The 17,000-nt window shown below is 45.6% G+C and overlaps 1 protein-coding gene across 6 annotated transcripts in view; it reads left to right on the top strand.

Annotated features, from left to right (window-relative positions):
• Positions 1-17,000, top strand: part of FGD3 (FYVE, RhoGEF and PH domain containing 3) — a 113,462-nt gene that overhangs the window by 37,561 nt on the left and 58,901 nt on the right. The window contains exon 1 of one of the 6 annotated variants that reach the window (XM_071550933.1): positions 16,558-16,675. The exons of the other annotated variants lie outside the window; for them this stretch is intronic. The gene's annotated coding sequence lies outside the window, so the exon portion shown is untranslated. Of the gene's footprint in view, positions 1-16,557; positions 16,676-17,000 lie in introns of those variants that run through there. 6 annotated transcript variants of the gene reach the window in all.

The following is a 17,000-nucleotide window of genomic DNA, read 5'->3' as shown; positions in this document are numbered from 1 at the left end:
ACAGTTCAATGGAGACAAAAAAGGCAGCTGTGCTGTGTCTATTAAGAGCTGTCCTGCTGAAAGCCATGACAACTGCCCTCCTACCCACATTTCCATGAATCTGTGCTATGGTGTATTTGGAGGTCATCTGAGGACAGCAAAGAAATGGAAAGTGAGGATAAAGAACACAAGTTTAAGATGTCACGAACTTACCAACATAGTATCAATGGCTTCAGAGGGAGGGAGGCAAAAAGACATTGCATCTCATCTACTGGTAGGACAGATCTATTGCTGCATGTAAAGTAGCTGCCAACAACACTGAAAATCATAATTGGGGGGAAAATGGAAGTGTATTCAACATATGAAGTGCAGCAGGTGTGACCATTGATCCCCCTGAATGTAAAGGAAGTTTGTCTTCAGCAAAAGGAGTATCTTTAGCAGGAGCTGCAGTAGCTGGAATGTTTTTCCACCAGCAGGGCTAGCAAGAAGTTCCTCCAGGGTTCCTGTATCAAGAATAGCGTGGCCAGCAGGCCCAGGGCAGTGACCTTTCCCCTGTTCTCTGTGTTTGTGAGGCCACACCTTGAGTGTTGTGTTCAGTTCTGGGCCCCTCAGTTCAGGAAGGAGATTGAGGGGCTGGAGCGGGACCAGAGAAGAGCAACGAGGCTGGAGAAGGGACTGGAGCACAAGTGCTGTGGGGAGAGGCTGAGGGAGCTGGGGGTGTTTAGCCTGGAGAAGAGGAGGCTCAGAGGTGACCTCAGCACTGTCTAGAACTACCTGAAGGGAAGTTCTGGCCAGGTGGGGGTTGGTCTCTTCTCTCAGGCACTCAGCAATAGGACAAGGGGGCACGGGCTCAAGCTCTGCCAGGGGAAATTGAAGTTGGAGAGCAGAAAAAACTTCTTTGCAGAGAGAGTGCTCAGGCATTGGAATGGGCTGCCCAGAGAGGGGGTGGATTCCCCATCCCCAGAGGTTTTTCAACTGAGCTTGGCTGTGGCACTGAGTGCCATGATCTGGTAAAGGGACTGGAGTTGGACCAAGGGTTGGATTTGATGATCTCAGAGGTCTTTTCCAGCCCAATCGATTCTGTGATTCTGTGATGTAGGCAGTTACGTCGTGCAAATGAGTACTGTCCTTTCATGCAATGAGAAAATACTGCTGTCTTGTTTATCCTTCAGTGATCATCCCACTATTAGTACATTCTTTGGGGATGTGCATTACATCCTGTCCAAGCCTGGTAATTCTATCTTCTGCAGTGTGCAGGAAAATTTCAGCTCTTGTCCACCCAGTGAGGGTGTCTGCAGATGAATAGCTGCATTCTCTGGGGCCCAAACTCACTCCAACTGAGCTGTGAAAAATTGCATTTTGGATGTTAATTATCCAAGCAAATCAGCAATTGGTTTAAAGCATTGTTAAGGACAAAGCAGAGAATAAATGCAAACTATGGCCTTGTGAATGGTACTGATCCTGTCTGCTGTAATTTGCCTGTCTCCATTTGAAAACACTGTGCAGGAAGAGGAGCTCAGCTTTTGGAGATAATTACCCATAGTGAATTCGAGTACTAGCCTGTTTCTTCCTTGATATTAAAAGACAAAAGAAAAATTCATTATGTTTTTCTATAAAAATAAACAAACAAACCCCAGCTAATTAAAACTCAGCCCGAGTCCTGCAGTCCTCAGTGTCTGTGTTCATCATTTTGTGCTGTACAGGGAGTGTTGGCAAGGTGGGAAATCGGTGATCAGACTGTGCTGAAGTTAAACTGTTCTGGAATGAGTCTGGAAGTTGATTTAGGTCAGACTGGGGGGATGTGTATGGAATAATTGTATATATGTGTGTGCACACAGTATTTAAGCCACAATAACAGCAACAATGAACCCAGCACACAGATTTGTTCTGATGGTGAGAAATGGGGTGCAAGTGCATATAAAATAGGGTTCTGCTTTTACAACTAATGAACATATTCTCTCCTGTGACGTATTTTCTGATATAATAACAACTTCAGCAGTTTATTCATCTAAGAAATGCCTGTGAATGGTTATGTGACATGTGCAGGATCATTAAACCAATTTTACCATTACCCTTTATGGTTTAATAGCTGAAGATTAAGGCCTGAATTATTTATGAATACCTTTCTGCCAAGCTGTTTGTTTTGTTGTCTTGCCTAATCTGATCTGCTCCCTTACGCAGGTACCTGCAGAACAAACGTGATTTAAGAATAATGAAGTGTTAATTCTCCTTTAATTGTCGATGGGTGCTGCTTGTGGCAGTTTTATATTTGCTTACTGAGACTTTCCTCTGTGAAGTTCTTTAAAAGAAATGCCCATTTTTATTGGAAAGCTGAACATTTGAAAATTCTCTCAGAATGATTTCCACCCCTCCCTCCCAATTTTCTGAACCAAGTGAGAAAAGAGAATTAAATGCAGTTTCTGCAGTGCAGGGTACAGAGTCCTTTTGTGCTGTTGGACCCTGGATCTGTTCTCGGGTAGCCTGAAAATGTTAATTAAATTGGAAGTAGTGAAGGAACCAATACTGGCCTTTCATATGCTTCTGTTGAAGTTGGGGAGGCAGGAGTGTTAATTTTATTTTCTATTTCTTTTGTCCTAAATTAAGGGATGCACTAAAGCAAAGTAAGAATTTTAACCTAGTAAGAATCCAAGAATGCAACTCTTTGCAGTCAAAATATGGCAGAAGAGTAAGTTACCATAGCTCAGATCCTCAGTCATTAAAATGCCAGCGCTCAGCCTGCCCCAGTTTTGAGACAGAATGTGTCAGTTTGAGGTTTCTTCTTGTCTCTGATCACAAAGGCAGTGGTGGCAGGTCTTCTGAGCAGGCAGTCACTTGCTCAGCTGCAGAAACTGGAGGTGCAGAGTTAATCACAGTTCCTGGTGCTGCATCCCTCCTGCCCGCAGCTGGACCTGGAGGGAGAACCAAGACTGGTGTTTTTCTCAGTGTTAAATGTCCACAGATGTTTCTTCCCATTGCTTGGTGACTTCTGGAGCTCATGTGGCTGATGCCCATCTGAGGGTGCAGTGTCAGGTGGATTATGGATTTGTACCTAGTGAAAGGATTACCTTTACTGCTCACCAGGTGGTGTCACTCTGGGGTGGCTGCAGCTCCAAAAGGTGCAAAGGGCCACCCATTGGTAAAGTAAAGTACTGATTTCTGCAGCCATTTTGCAAGCAAAAATAAAGATCATCAAAAAAAGGTTAAATGGGAGCAGAGTATATCATGTTGTTGTTGCTTCTTACCTGCTTATGCCCCTGTGTCAGTCACAGGTTGGCCTTCCCTCTCCTCAGTTTGGTATCCTGTTACAACTTGCAGTTATTGTTTGACATCATACCTGTTTCCAGGCATCATCTGCTTGTCCTAGAGAGTGCCTCACTTAGTGGACTCCTTCCTTCACTGAACAAGGAAAAATTAGCCATAGGGACAAAAAAATGAGCTTCAATTCAAGCTAGAATAAATTTCTGAACTTCTCCACTCCAAACTGTCCCAGCTGTTCCTGCCACACCCAGACCCCAGGGTGGCCCACGCAGCTTTCCTTGTGTGTCTGTGCTTCCCTCCCAGGACAGCCCAAGCTCTTTGTGCTGCAGAAGGAGTGACACAAGGCAGGAACAAGTGTCCTGAGTGTGTGCTCTGTGCTGGGTGCAGCCCCTTTGCCCAGGGGATGGGGTGCAGCGTGTTTGGATCTGTTTAGATTTGCTCTAAAAGGCTGGTGTGAGTTCTGCAGGTGCAGCTTTGCTCTGCCCTCTCAGGCTGTGATTCCAAAGGGCAGAGCTTTGCAGTGGTTTATGTGTCTGTCAAATGCCATGGTGTGATCCAAGTGATGATGGCAGTGCTGGGCTGGCAGTGGTGCCTGTCCCTGGGGGGCAGCACCCCCTGCCCTGCTGATCCTGCTCCCTGATCCCACATGGTGGGGACTCCCAACAGACCTGTTTGCATCCTCTTTGAACACCAAGCTCCTTGATTTGGCAGCCCTTGCCAGTTCAAACACAGTCATTATGAACCTGCAATCTGCCTTTCAGGTGATTTTTTGTTGTTGTTGTTTAAAAAAATGTAATTTTTCTTTCAAATGCCAAACCCCAGCGATTTAATTTAACATTATAATTTGTATTTCCAACAGATCACTGAGTGGATTGAAATTTTGTGTTGTTGAATTTACAGTTTAAGTTCTATGGTCAAAGAAGCTAATGTATTGTTATGGCTTTTATATAGCTTTTACATTTTTAATTCTGAAAATGTATTGAAATAAAAAATATCCTACTGTACAGAAGAATGAGCAACCCCAGTGCATAGTACAGTTTAGAATATGTGATAAATTGAATTTCACTTTGTGTGAAAAGGTTTGTATAGTTTTCCTGGCTGGAATGAATTACTTGATTTATCGGTAATCTAACTGTTGTAATTCCATCATCAACTGAGATCAGTGGACCGAAGTACTTGGGAATATCTCTGGTTGGGCCACTTACTTTGAACACTGCCTGTGCTTTGTGTATGCTCTGCAGTCTGGCATTCAAATGTTACATAATGTTTTTAAATTACATGTACACAATTCTAAGATTACTGAAATTAACCACTGAATTCAGCTTGTCAATACAAAAAGAACTGAAAACTGACACACAGCGTTTGTTACACAAAGCCAGTCACACATTCTTGTTATCCAGTGCAACTCCTTGTGGAAGACTAGTGGAAGATGAATGCAGTGGCCCTTAGCTTTGCATCCTGTGCTCTGTGCCTTTATCAATATAAACCTGCTGTAGGGCACGGTGCCTTTTTGTGCATCTGAGAATCCCAAACTGGCTGCTCTGTGAGGAGGAGGAGGGATCTGCTCAGTCAAGGAGTGTTTCTTGTAGATCCTGTTTAAGGAAAAGAGAGCTGTGGGAGTTGCACTCACACACCTGGGCAGGCAGAGAAGGTGCACCAGGGGGACAAAGCTCTGACCAAAACATTAGAGAGATTAACTAAAATTTTCCATTTGTTTCTAGTTTTATTCTGGTTGTTTTGTCACAAGGCCAAGTTGGACAGGGCTTGGAGCAACCTGTGCTGGTGGAAGGTGACCCGTGTCCATGGCAGGGGGTGGAACTGGGTGGTCTTCAAGGTCCCTTCCAGTCCAAACCATTCTATCATTCTTTATGCGTCTTGCAGAGAACAAAACCCAGGATTCTTTCTGGCCATTCGTTCAAATGAGCTTTTCAGTTAAAAACCACCTCTACACAATTACTTTGCTTGACAGGTGTGGTTTTTCCTCTGCCACCATCCATCCTAAAACCTGACTGGAGCATTCCCGTTCTGACAGCACAGCTCCAGCCAAGGGCACCTGGAGACCAGGGCTGGTCCCTCGGGTGTGTCCCTGTGGGGGGTGTGCAGGAGGGCCAGGGGGTGGGCTGGGGTGGCCCCGTTGGAGCAAGTGGTGGGAGGGACACTGAGCTGTGTGTACTGGGCTGTCTGCTTGGCTTCACCTCAGCACTGCCAGCAGTGCAGCCTCCCGGCTTGGTTCTTCTGAGGACCTGCCCCTCCGAGCAGCTTTAACTTACTTTAACTTATTGTTAAACAATAAATACACAGAGGAATAAGGACACCATGCACAGACCAGTGTGATCAAGCCAATGCCATTTATTACACACTGCACTTGGTTTATAAGGGGTTAAGACTACGTTCTGTTGGCTAAATTGAACCTCACACCATCTAACTGCAAATTCCAATTGGTTATAATCCATATCTCACAAGTCCAGTGTTTTGGTGAACTCATCCTGACTGTTTTCAGGAACATCTCTGGTGTGGTGTGGGAAACCTGAGGAGTTCTCATGAGAAACTTCAGTGGAGGTGCTGAGAACTCCTGGGGAGTAAGTTCTCCTTTACCAGACACCAGCAGCTGTGGCCTTGATTATTCTCAGCTGCTTTCAGTCTCACAGGGTCTATATGGATCTGAATTGCTCACCTTTGATTTTTCTGTACCAACAGGGAGTCAGGGCTGATGAAGGCTTTGCATGTATCTGTGAATGCCAGGTTTGGGTATGGGGGGATGATGCCTCAGCTCTGAGCATCTCCTAATTGGCCTCTGTTCGTTTATGGGCAGGATGACGTGGCTTAAGGTGCCTTTTAGGCAGTAACTTTGGGTGATGCCCATCATCCTGTGTTTGGAGTGGGTTGCTCATAGGCAGGAGCCCCAGTGGCACAGGTGACATGGGTGGGGACCGTTGGGTGTCACCATGGATGGTGTCCATTGGTCACTCAGGGGGGGCTGGAGCAAACATCAGGGCACATCAGTCCTTACTGCAACTCGTGGATTCTTGAGCTTGTTTGCTGGCACTGAGCAGTGTCCTGCCATGGAAGCAGGAATTTGGAGATCACAGAATCATAGAATCGATTGGGTTGGAAAAGACCTCCGAGATCATCAAGTCCAACCCTTGGTCCAACTCCAGTCCCTTTACCAGATCATGGCACTCAGTGCCACGGCTAATCTCACTTTAAAAACCTCTGGGGATGGGAAATTCACCCCCTCTCTGGGCAGCCCATTCCAATGCCTGAGCACTCTCTCTGCAAAGAAGTTTTTTCTGATTTCCAACTTCAATTTCCCCTGGCAGAGCTTGAGCCCGTGCCCCTTTGTCCTATTGCTGAGTGCCTGGGAGAAGAGACCAACCCGCACCTGGCCAGAACTTCCCTTCAGGTAGTTCTAGACAGTGCAGAGGTCACCTCTGAGCCTCCTCTTCTCCAGGCTAAACACCCCCAGCTCCCTCAGCCTCTCCCCACAGCACTTGTGCTCCAGTCCCTTCTCCAGCCTCGTTGCTCTTCTCTGGTCCCACTCCAGCCCCTCAATCTCTTTCCTGAACTGAGAGGCCCAGAACTGAACACAACACTCAAGGTGTACTGGTGTTAATATTTGGCTCTTTATTGATTGCTGCTGACTCAGGTCCTCACTTTACATGTAAAGGTTCTGCTCTGAAAGATGCCTTGTTCATCTTCCTGTGACCTGACCTTGGCAGCATTAAAGCTCACTGAAGCCAATGTGCCATAATAGATCTGAAAAAACTCAAACCAAACAAAAATTATTTATCCATAACCCCTTCTAAGGAGCTGATAGCATTGTGATGATATACCTAAATTATGGTTTCACTGTCAGTGACTGTAAAAGCTCAGAATTTTAAATGAATTACAAGTCATTTATTATCTGAAATAGTCTTGTAATTCTTTTACTGTTTTTCTTCTACAGTGAAAAATCTTAGCATTTTTCATAATAGCCTCTAAATTTCTCTAATGGCTTTTACTTTTAAATCCCTCCAGTCTCCTTTCTCAATAATGCAGCTATGCCAGCAGGCGTATGTTTTATGCATTGAAATTTCTCCATCAATAAAAGAATGATATGGACTAATGATTCAGAAATTTAATGGAAATCAGTAATTATTGACACAGTGACTGTCATACATATGGTATTTTATGCAGTATAATTTTAAACACAAATATTCAGACATGTCCTGTGCAAATAACATGGTTTATAGTTATTCCTGTTAGCAACACATTTATATTTGAAAGCACTGGTTGCCAGTTGCATTTCATGTAATTATAGACCAAACTCTTAGTTTACTTCAGAATTGAAGGTTATCACCTAAGCCAGAGAAAATGTTTATTATTTTCACAATATTAATTTAAATGCATATTTTGAGTTAATGGTCTGATTCAAAAAATGGTTACCTGTTTATGTTCAGCTTGAGCTTCCAATTTCTTAAAAATTTCTGGAAAATCATTGCTGACAGAATTCTAATACAGTTTTGAGATGAAGTATGATGTGCTTTTTCTTTAGAATGAGGATTTAGCAGTCAGACACAAGGATTGTATTGTGATTTATAACTGTTGTCCCCACCTGAGTGCTTGCAAAATTTCCTTGTTTTCACATCTGGCGAGTATGGATTGGATGCAAGTACAATTATAGGTAACAGGAGTTATGAAATGGCTGCTACAGAAACAATGAACTAAATGAAATTTTGTTGGAAAACTCATACTAGATCCTTTTACTGCAGCTTTTCTGTGTACTCTGTTGCAGGCCTTTGAGCTGGTGTTACTTTCTTTGGAGCTTGCCAGGCTGAAGTAAATATACAGGATGCTTTATGCTATCCTGGAATCCAAAATTCTGGTGCCAGTTTGGTGCTTTTTCACTGTCTTCCACTTTGTTTATCTGTGAGAACACCTTTAACCTTTCCAGGTCCTTTTTCTTGCTCTCACTTTGCACCTTGGAGACTGTGGATCCCGGAGTGAGGGAGCACTGATCCAGGCTAAGGAGATGGGGAATGATGCTTTGCTCTCAGCTCCTCCTTGTGCAAAGCCCAGAACACACTTGTGTGTCCCCTCAGAGCTGGAAGTGACGTAGAGTTTGGCCTCAGGAGCAGCTGTGGGATAACCTGGGTGTGTGGCCTCTGGTGGAGCGGGTGCAGAACCTGGGGCTGCAGAGATGGGGTCGAGATTGTGTTCTCTAGTCAGCTAAGAAACCAGTGCAGTGTGGGGTTGACCCTTGGTCGTTATCACAGGTGGCTCCAAGTCTCCAGAAAGCAGCAGCTCACACTGGCGGGACCTCTCAAAGCTTCCCTTGCACTGGCTTTGCAGTCCCTGGGTGGGATTGCTGGGTTGGATACTTCCAACATGAGGAAGGCGTCAGGAGGTGGCACAGGACCAGAAATGCTTTTGCTTTTAGCCTGTCAGTGCTGCCCAGACCCTTCGAGGCTTCTCCAAACTGTGATTGCTGCCGTGGCCCCACATGGCACTTGACCATCCGGGATGCAGCAGAGGAGCAGCCTGGTTGCTGCTCTCCAGTTCCTGCCCATGTCACAGAATCACAGAATGGATTGGGTTGGGAAAGACCTCCGAGATCATCAAGTCCAACACTTGGTCCAAATCCAGTCCCTTTACCAGATCATGGCACTCAGTGCCACGGCCAAGCTCAGTTTCAAAACCTCCAGGGATGGGGAATCCACCCCCTCTCTGGGCAGCCCATTCCAATGCCTGAGCACTCTCTCTGCAAAGAATTTGTTTCTGCTCTCCAACTTCAATTTCCCCTGGCAGAGCTTGAGCCCATCGTGCCCCCTTGTCCTATTGCTGAGTGCCTGGGAGAAGAGACCAACCCCCACCTGGCCAGAACTTCCCTTCAGGTAGTTCTAGACAGTGCTGAGGTCACCTCTGAGCCTCCTCTTCTCCAGGCTAAACACCCCCAGCTCCCTCAGCCTCTCCCCACAGCACTTGTGCTCCAGTCCCTTCTCCAGCCCTGTTGCTCTTCTTGTCCAGTCTCATTAGTCAGAAATAAGCTGAGTTTTCTGCATCCTTTGCTCAATAAAGGGGTTACATATTAAGAACATTATTTATTGAGAGTTTACATTATCCTTTTGTTACATTTGTGTTAAATAGGGGGGAAAAAATCATAGATGTCGCCTCCTAATACGTGTGTCCATGCTTGGAACGAGTCCAACCAGGTCCTGAGCAGCCCTGCCGTGAACTGAACAGAGGGCTTGGACTGGGGCATCTTCTCAAGCCTCTTCCAACCTCAAAGACTCTCTGGCTTGGTCATTTTCTGTAAAAGCCTTAAACTTCAAGTAGGGAGTTACCCAGCCACACTTATTGCTGAAATGTGTTTTCTTCTGGTGATTGTTGTGAAATTGCTCTGGATTTGAACTGTGCAGCTCTGCTGTCAAAATAGCGTAAAATACTCACTGTGCTTTTCAATGATCAAGTTGAATTTTTTTTAACTTCTACAGAGTGGAGTGACAGCACATGGTGGCCACACAGAAGAGCTGGTCCTGCCCTGCAAAGCTCCTTTCTGTAGCAAAGAATCGGAGCTAGGTTTACCTACTTTGAATTATTACCTAAATAGACTTCTAAATGAGCACGGGCTAATTATTGGCTTACTAAAACTAATAAAACAAGTCAAGACTATAAGAGAAAGCCAGTTGGTTGGGACACTGTTGGAGGTGCATTATATTGCCATTAAATCTGAAGTGGAGGGTAATTTTTACTCTCCTTGCTGGTTAAATGAGATTTTACACATTGCAGTGTGTGTCATTAGGAAGATGCACAAACACATCAACTGAGCAGTGAGAGATCCTCACATGCTGCTTTTGTCATTAGCAAAAACAATGTAATGAGCTTCTGGTAAGAGGAGAACCGAAGCACATGAAGCATTTTTTATGACAAGGTTTTGAATAAAGGCTGGAATCTTGCTATTAGTACTAGATGGGCTGTTCTCACCTTTGTGTCTGTTAATTCACTGGAAGGTGGGCAGTGTAATTCTTTTCCCTCTCTTATTTTTTACTAATTCCTTTCCCTCTTTTTTTTTTTTACCCCTCTCCATTCCGGATTCTGGGAATTGGAGCTCTGCCATCTTTCTCTTTGTTCTTGGGAGAGAATCCCAGTGATAGTGAATCACCCAAGTGCAGGTAACCTGAGAGGAACAAATTGAAATGGCTTTGGCTGTGATTATTTGTTTGTGGTATAAATCTTTCCAGGTTTTTACAGTAATGGATTGCTCTGTGTTGCAGTATCTGTTACAGCAGTACAGATACGAAGTCCCAGGTGTGTTATTAGCTTGAAATATGTTCTTTGATTTGCATAATTGGTGTAATTATAAATTAGGATTCTTTCATCATAGTGGAAAACCTGTTACTTGTCAAGGGAGAAAGAAAACAGCAAGGCCTGTGCATCATCAGAGGGAAGTCTCGGGAATGCTGAATAACGATTCTGCATCGGGGTCTTGGAGGACAGGCTGTGTTGGAGACATCTGGCACCACTGAAGGCTCTGAGACTGTCACAGACAAAGTGATGGCTGTAACTCAGGAAACCCATGGTGAAAATGAATTATAGTTGCAGCTGCACACTGCACCTCCTGCTCAGCAGCCTCTTGGCTGATCTCTGGGGACACTGTACAGGAATCAGACAGTTTTGTACAGGGTGTTCCCTTCTGGGAGGCCAGGCATGGTCCCTGGGTAAGTTATGCAGGAGGCAGCCAGGCTGTCTGGAGACCAGAGCTAAACTGGGTTAATAACCAGGAAAAAACGAGCTGAAAAGCCAGTTTGGATGGGGAAGAGGCAGAAGGAGGGAAGGGTAAGTTGAAATGCTGAAGGACCCACAGTGGTGGTGTGTGGGGCTCAGCCTGTGAGTCAGAGAAATGCCCCTGCTCCTGGTCACCTGGCTGGAACAAGGATGAGGGTAAAATTATGATGAGAAATACTTGACTATTAGTAAGATCTCTAGACAGTGTTCTAGTCTGGGTCATGTGCTTACCTCAATTTTTTGTCTGGGCATGTTTTCTGCCCAACACTCAATCCTGAAATCAGGAATAAATGTAGGAGAAGGACAATTGTCTTCCATCTTCAATGAAACTTTTTTGCAAAAGAATAAAACAAGGTCTTAGGAATTAATGTATTCTGGGTTTCGTGTTAATTGTAAGGAAATACATGAATGAAAATTCAGTTCAGATTAGGCACCTGCAACAACTTAAGCTGGACTTTGATACGTTGGACCCTGATATCTGTACCTTGGCTGCTTCAGAAATTAAGTCTTGAAATCTGATGCTGAAGTTGAACAAGTTGCTTCGCATTTCAGAGCACAAAAGTAGGACAAGGCTTGTAAGCACTAAAGAGATGAGTCTGGCTGCTCATCTCTTCCTGCCTCCCCTTCTCTTGCAGAGGAGCAGTGTCTGACAGACCCGCGTGAGGACTGAAGCTCCTGATGTGCTCAGTGAGCAGCATTCTGGCAGGGCTTTTGTCACCTGCACTGTCACACTGGCTGACATCTACCCCAGGCTCCTTCTCCTTTACTTTGTCACTCTTTATTCCTCAATCTTTGTATGTCATTTAACCTGCTTTCCTTAGGAGCTGGAAGAGTCCCGGGGGGGTTTCTCTTCTACCCTTGATCTTGGTGTCACAGAAAGTTACTGTGCTGAGGATTTTAACCTAGAGTAATTAAATTATGCCATTTTAGGGGGGAAAGTGATCTAAATGCTTCCTCCAGAAGAATGAGCTTTTCAAAGCCTGTCTTTGTTAAATCATAGAAGTTTGTGGCTGCCTTCCAGCTATGGGGATTTGATGTTCAGTGTTCCCCAACTCTCTGTGCCTGTATGAAGATCAAGCTGAGTGTAATTACTGAGAAAACTATACCTAAATTCAGGAATTTCCATACCAGTCAACAGTCTACAACACTAGACTGAGAGAATAAACATGTTTTTTCAATTTGGAAATGTATTTCCCGTGTGCCCTGCGTGAATGTCACTCGAGGCTTGAAATCATATTGCCAGTTTGGGACCAGATCTGTGAGTTATGTCCAAATTCTGGGGTCTGATGGAAATGCTGTTGCAAAGGTGACTGGTGGGCACCTGTGTCCAGGTCAGCTGAGAGATGAAACTTAAGGCCAGACTGATACTCTCCAGAGGGGCACAAATATAAGCAAAATAAGAAAGAATAACTTTGGTATCAGTTTGTCACAGAACAGCATGAAAGAGCTTGAGAGTTGCCATGTGGGTGGGTGTCTGTCTCTTCTCCCAGGTAGCAAGTGGCAGGATGAGAGGAAATAGCCTCACTTTGTGCCAGGGCAGGTTTAGGTTGGATGTTAGGGAGAATTTCTTCATTGAAAGGGGGATCAAGCCCTGGCACAGCTGCCCAGGGTGGTGGTGGAATCACCATCCCTGCAAGTGTTAAAAAATATAGATGTGACACTTTGAGACATGGTTTAGTGGGGAACATGGTGGGGAAGTTGACAGTTCAGCTTGGTGATCGTAGAGGTCTTTTCTATGATTCTGTGATAACCTGGAACAGCACCCAGTTGGTGTTGGTCAGGTTATTGACTGTGGAGTTTGTTGCCACACTCACATAGTAGCACTGCAGACACAGAGTTAGAATTTATGGTATTTGCATTAAACCACGTCAGAGGACACATATGACTACTTAAAAGAATCCCACAAGCCCCAAAAATCCATCAGGGCTCACCTGGGCTCCAGCAGAGTTTAAATTAGCCAAGTTGCATGTTCATTAGCCAAGTTGCATGTTGAGTTTTCCACTCTTGGAACTTGCATCCATCCAGTGCTTGGATAACAGTGGTGTACAGTGAGGAGGTGTCCCCATGGCCCCTCCTGCTCTTCAGGAGACAGTGAGGCTGGACATGTCCCTGGGTGCCATCCTGGGTAAGCTGGGTGGCAGGCTGGGCGAGTTGGTGCCACCCTGGGTGAGCTAGTGTCAGGCTGGGCGAGCTGGGTGCCAGCCTGAGTGAGCTGGTGCCAGCCTGGGTGATCTGGGTGCCAGGCTGGACGAGCTGGGTGCCATCCTGGGCAAGCTGGTTGCCATTCTGGGCGAGCTGGTGCCAGACTGGGCGAGCTTGTTGCCATCCTGGGTGAGCTAGTGCCCGTCTGGGCGAGCTGGGTGCCATCCTGGGCGAGCTGGTGCCAGGCTGGGTGAGCTGGTGCCATCCTGGGTTGTTCAGGTTGCAGAGAGGTTTTGGTACCACCCTGTCATTTGGGGCTGACTCTTGTGACCAAAGGGAGGCTGGGGCTGTGTGTCCTGAGCATCCATGTGAATGTCAACAGAGGGCTCAGTTTGGCTTAAAACCACAAGTTTTTGTTTAACTGTTACCAATAACCTTAAGAGCCAAAGGGAAGTGCTTGCTGACTGCACTACCACATCCTGTTTGGTACAGGAAAAGAAAATATTTTTGTTTCAGGGCTTTATTGTGCCTGTTGTTAGTCCTGGGGCAGAATGTATTCTGTGGTGCTTTACTTTGGTTTATCTCTCATTTTCCCTTTAAGTGACTTTTTATTCTGTTCTCAGTGTGGTTTCCCTGGTCGTTGCTTCCAAGGCTTCAGCCCCCTTGGAATCTCCAGGACTGGGAGCTGGTCCTTCCCGTTCAGCTGCTGTGTTCTGCCCCTTGCCTCAGCTATATGGAGGGTCATCTTTTCCTGGTAAAAAAGAAAACTGATGTTTATTACTTTATTGTTATCTGGTAGCAGGCTGCCTACCAATTCTTGCCCAAAATTTCATGATAGATCTTGCTTTTTTGTCCTGGAAGGACATTTAAGTTTCCTCTGTGGGTTCTAGTTGGTTTGATGCTGTATCACATCTCAGCAGATGTTGCCATGGCCACTTTGGTGGGACTGTGGGATGTCTGAGTGGCCTGGTCCTTGCTTTGTGTTCCTTGTGGGTGATGTGGTGGCCAGTTGTTTTCACAGCAGCTTAAAAAGCCTAAAATACCAGGTGAACACACTAGAACTGAGAGCCTGCTTGTTTCTTTGTCTGTTTTTTTTTCCTTCCCCCAGTGTGAGGTAATGACTCCACCAGCAGGATTCCTGAGACATTCTTGTGTTTTTACCTTTTCTTTACCTTGTCCTGGTGTAAATGTGAAGATCTTGGCAGGAATTTGGTTTACACACCTGTGCTGAGTGGTGCTGCAATACAGAATTAGGTGTTGGAGCTCCTCGTTTTGATCGCTCAGAATTCTTCTGACTGTCATAATTATATAAATGTATGTTATTTATATACATACATATAAGTGTAGAGCAAACACTTGACAGTCACTTTTATAGCCAGTTTTAAGTAGCAGCTTGCCAGCTACCCCATGTCAAAGGGAGAGGCCCTGGTGGCCAAGCTGCCCCAGTGCCAGGGGAAGGGCAGAGAGCCTGTGCTGACACTGCATTCCTGCTTTGGGAGGAACTCACAGTGCCAGCAATGCCTCTGGATGGACAAATGTGGGTCTGGGGTGGGAGGGGTTTTAATTTACACACAGGATAGAAAATGAGAACTGTCCTGCCCCTGTCTGGGCAGCACTGAGTGGGACAAGGAACGTGCTTTGGTGTGTGAGGAAAGGGCTGATGTAGCTCTGGTGAAAAGGTAATTTTTTTAAGTGAAAGTATATCAGATTCAAAGTCATTAAAATTCTGTAATGGTTTCTTTAAAGCAGTTGTGGAGCAATCCGTGGCTGTGGGATCAAGTGTGGAATGTCCCAGAGGCAGAGGAGTCTTGGAGTGGCATTGCACAGGTTCCTGGATTAGAAACTGTTCTGGATGGGGCAATAAAAACAAGGTTGTAATGACACATGGAGAGACTGCTCTGAAATGAGTGTGTAAAGCAGTTTTTTACTGATGGAATGTAAAATCCTATTCAAAAAGAAGTGAAGTCAGAGCTGAAAACTCCTTCCTCCAGAATGTGCCTGTTGTGATTCGGGTGATGAGAGATGTGAGGTGTGTGCCAGTGCTGGTAGAGCACAGCTTGGATTTGGATTTTTGATTTGCAGGAATGTGCTTTAGGATACTCTGAGAAGGATAATGGTGGGAATTCTTGATGCAGGTTTATGGAAGATACTATGGCAATGATGTTCTGTAGTGACCCATGAGATGTTAGAGAAATATCTGCTAAAGGGGGCATCCTCACCTAAGGCATTTAAAATCAGTCAGAACAGGATAAAACTACACCAAATCCCAAAGTCCCAGATCCTGGTATTACAGATCTGGAGAAACTACTGGTCCTTCTTGTGCTTTCTGTGCACAAGTTTGGTACTTTTAGCTGTGTGGTTCTTTCTGTGAAAAACTCTCTTTTTTATGTGTGTATTTCTTTGGTGGTGTGAGATGAACAGAACAGACCAAAATTCTGGCAGCACTGAACACTCTGTCATGGTTTGCCAGCATTGTGTTTTTCCCATAAGAACCCAAAGCAGCAGCCCCTCTGTGGCTCCTGGGAATGGAGCCTGCCCTGAAATGCAGCATTCATTCAGAATTCCACATTTGGCTTCTTCCTTCATCATTTCTTGTGCTGGATGGTGGTGGGAGAGCAGGTGAGGGGAAGGAGGAGGATTCAATGTTTTCAAGACTTGTGATGGAAGTCTTAACCAGCTCCATCCCATGCTGGCCAGATTGCATTTATTGTCCCTTTTGTGGCCCCTCACTGGGACCCCTCATTTCCCAGAGGGGTTGGGAAGCAGTCTGAGAGTTTCAGTGCTGAGAATTGAGGGTTTTTTGTTTCCATGTCACTGCTGTCACTGACTGTTCTTACATTAATATCAAACTATCTAAGCAAAAATACTCTTTAAAGAGGTGAAGGAGGCCTGCAAGAGAGCTGGAAAGAGACCTTTTAGAAGGGTGTGTAGTGATAGAACATGGGGAATAGCTTCAAACTAGAAGAGAGCAGCTGTAGATTGGATATTGGGAAGGAATCCTTCCCTGTGAGAGTGGGCAGGCCCTGGTACAGGTTGGGCAGAGCAGCTGTGGCTGCCCCATCCCTGGGAGTGTCCAAGGCCAGGTTGGACAGGGCCTGGAGCCACCTGGGCTGGTGGGAGGTGTCCCTGCCTGTGGCAGGCGGTTGGAGCAAGATGATATTTAAGGTCCTTTCCAATCCAAACCATGCTGGGAATCCAAGATTCCATGATCTGGCTTCCTCTTTTCTACTCCAGAAAGACTCAGGCTTCTAAACCATCCTCATCCTCTGTGCTGCCTGTGGATGGTTTGCAAGTGCAGCCCAGCAGAATCTGCTGTGACTCGTGCTCAGTGCAGCTGCTGCCACGTTCGTGTGCCTTGAGTTTGAGTCACCAACCGCGGGGTGGTCGGAAGTGAGCTGGGGGAGGTCAGTTCCTGTGAGATGGCATTTCACCCGTGAAAAGAGAGCTGCAGCAGGAGCTGCTCTCCCTTCTCTAAGGTTGTCTTACAGCTTGAGTGAGTAAGAAACAATGTAGGGGCTCTGCTCGAGCAGAAGTAAGTGAAAAGCCTCTCTTTTGGGGGGGGGGGAATTGCAGTCCGTGCCAGATTCTTGCTTGTTTCTGAACATAATGTTTGCTTGATTGTGTCTGTTTCTGAAAGCTTGTGGTGATAACTTTGCTCTCGTTCTTTTTGCTGAATTTGCTGTTTTGGAATGCCAGAAAAGTGTGAGCTGACCATTGGCAGTGCCAGTTTTTATAGCAGGGAATGTGTGCAGCTCTTACACCCCTGGCAGGGGCTCTGCTGCGCCAGGGGCAAAAAGAACAAGAGGTGAGGGGGAAATTCTGGAGTTATGAAGCAGCATGAGAGGAAGAAAAGTGTA

Source organism: Pithys albifrons, chromosome 3, assembly GCF_047495875.1.
Source record: "Pithys albifrons albifrons isolate INPA30051 chromosome 3, PitAlb_v1, whole genome shotgun sequence".
NCBI classification, from domain to species: Eukaryota; Metazoa; Chordata; class Aves; order Passeriformes; family Thamnophilidae; genus Pithys; species Pithys albifrons.
This window is presented reverse-complemented; position numbering and strand designations above follow the sequence as displayed.